Source organism: Meriones unguiculatus, chromosome 12, assembly GCF_030254825.1.
Source record: "Meriones unguiculatus strain TT.TT164.6M chromosome 12, Bangor_MerUng_6.1, whole genome shotgun sequence".
Taxonomy (NCBI): Eukaryota; Metazoa; Chordata; class Mammalia; order Rodentia; family Muridae; genus Meriones; species Meriones unguiculatus.
In genome coordinates, this window is record NC_083360.1 from 77798326 (window position 1) to 77801071 (window position 2746).

Here is a 2746-nt window from a genome sequence, read left to right on the forward strand (position 1 = left end):
TGGTGGTGCACACCTTTGATCTCAACACTGGGAAGCCAGGCAAATCTCTGAGTTTGAGGCCAGCCTGCTCTACAAACGGAGTCTCAGTCCAACCAAGGCTACATAGGAAGACCCTGTTTCAAAAGACCACCAACGACAGAAAAAAGGTAGACAGAAGATATCAGATATGGGAACATGTTTAGTCCATAATAGCTGCTATGAGGACCACAGGTGAAATGACAAAGCAGGTTAAATTTAATGACTTGCATTTACCATCACACCTGCTCCTGCTTCTATAACATTACTCCCCCAAGGTCTCACGGTCTTTATATTGACGTTCCCTTGTCAAACATCTGCTGTCCTTCTGCTTGTCTTCCCCCAAGCGCAACATATTAAAGTGCCCCCTTCTTCCTCCCTCTTTCCAACACCATCAGAGAGGAACTGGTAACATGCTGCAGCTGCTGTAAGCTGAAAACAACTTAATTTTTAGTTTAATTTGTAATTTCGCTTTAAGGTATTTCATTTTTGTTTTAGATTTATTCATTTTGAATTATATGTATGAGTATTTTGCCTGCATGTGTGTCTATACAATGCATGTGTACCTGGTGCCTGCAGAGGCCAGAAGAGGGTACTGGTTGCCATGGAACTGGAGTTATAGAAGCTTGTGAGCCGTTCTGTGGGGGCTGGGGATCGAACCTGGGTACTATGCTGGGACAACAAGTGCTCTTAACTGCTGAGCCGCCTCCAAAGCTCACTTAGTTTTTTTACTGTGGTGCTGGAGATTGAGTTTAGGGTTGTACCTGCTAGCATTCTACCAGTGCTTTCTACTCCCATCTCAGAGTTTTTTTTAATAATTTATTCAATTTTATGTGCATTGGTGTGAGGGTGTCAAATCACCTAGAACTGGAGTTACAGACAGTTGGGAGCTGCCATGTGGGCGCTGGGATTTGAACCTGGGTCCTTTAGGAAGAGCAAACAATGCTCTTAACCACCGAGCCATCTCTCCAGCCCCCAAGAACACCTTCTTAAAAGGAAGTTATCAGTCTGGAGAGATGGCTCAGAGGTTAAGAGCACTGGCTGTTCTTCCAAAGGTTCTGAGTTCAAGTCCCAGCAACCACATGGTGGCTCATAACCATCTATAATGAGATCCGGTGCCCTCTTCTGGACAGAAGATTGTTTAAATAATAAATAAATATTAAAAAAAAGGAAGTTATCATGAGAGTGCTTCAGCAATGACTCCACACCGGGAAATTCTCCCGAAAGGATGGTGCGAGACAGCCTGCTTGGGAGGAGAGTGCACGGTTCTCCCACCTTCTTTCTCAGTTTGCTCCAGCGACAGTTCAGCTGAACACTGTGGAAGGAGGCTGGAGGTCTCTGCCAGCAAAGCCTGCTGGCTACCTAGTGTTCTTTCTCCCACAGATTGCTCCCAAGATCTGTATCTGCTACTTCCCATTACTCCCTCATGCCTGAAAGGAAAGCGGGCACTCTCTGTGCCTGACCCCATGTCACTACAGTGACCCAGCTCAACAACTGTACCTCGAAAGGTGGAACCTCTATCAGGAAAGGAAAAATAAAAAGGAGGGAGAACTCATGACAGTGTCTCCTCTGATTTGCTCCAGACACAAGCTCTTGCAAGTTGTCATTAGAGATTGGCAGAGGGAAAATGTGTCTGGGATTGTGAGGGAAAATGATCACTCCCTGAACTCTCTCCCTGGCTCCCTTCAGCAGCAATAGCTACACACCTGACACTTTCCTCTGCAAGAAGCCTTGCATTTGCTTGAACAGGGAGTGAAGGCTCAAAGTACCATCTTCCCTGATCTGAACCAGCAATAAACTCAGATCTGCACTCAGCCTCCGAAGCACTTTACACTTGCATCAAGCACTGCAGCTTTTATAAATGTCACCGTAGGGATTGGCTCCTAGTTTGTCTAGCTCTGCAGGTTGACAGAGCTGTCCATTCCTCACCTTCCTAGACCACAGAAAACAAAAAGAGTGACTTTTAAACATGCGGACACTCCACGCTGTCCCCCTCGTTCAAAGAAAGCAATCTGGTCAAGCCAGCAGGCGCCTGTCTGCTTCAGCCTGTCTCTGTGGTGTAGGGCAGAGCATTGAGAGAAATTCCATCTCTGGGCTTCTCTGCAGGCAATGAAGGGAGTGGACCAAGCGTCACTCTTTCTGCCTCCTTCAGCATCATCACAGAATTGGCCTCAGCAGAGGACCCAGCACCTTCTAACCTGTGCATAGGGTCCACTTAGAACAACTACGTGATGAACAAGCACAAAGAGTTTGTAGCTCACCAGCATCTCAACAGGACCAGCTGCAGAGGCACACTCTTTCACGAAACAAGATTAAGGAGCGGAGGTGGTTCATTTACCGCATGTGTAGAAGCCAACATAGGAGCCAAGAAAAACGAAGAAACATGGAGGTGTGATACAAATAAAAGATCACGGTAAATCTCCAGAAGCCAGTCCTAACTAAATAGAAATATCTGACTTGACAGGACATCCAAAAGAGCATTCATAAGATCTTCATCAAGGTAAAGGGACCAGGGGGTTGATGTAACAGTAACTTGAACAAGGAATTAAGGAACACATGAGCGGAACTCAAAAATTCACTAGGAGCTGGAAGTGCTGGGGTTGCCTTTAATTCTAGCACTGAAGAGGCAGAGGCAGGCAGATTTCTATGAGTTCCAGGCCAGCCAGGGCTATACAGTTAGACTTTGTCTCAAAACAAAACAAAAAACAGACAAAAGGCGGGGGGGGGGGGG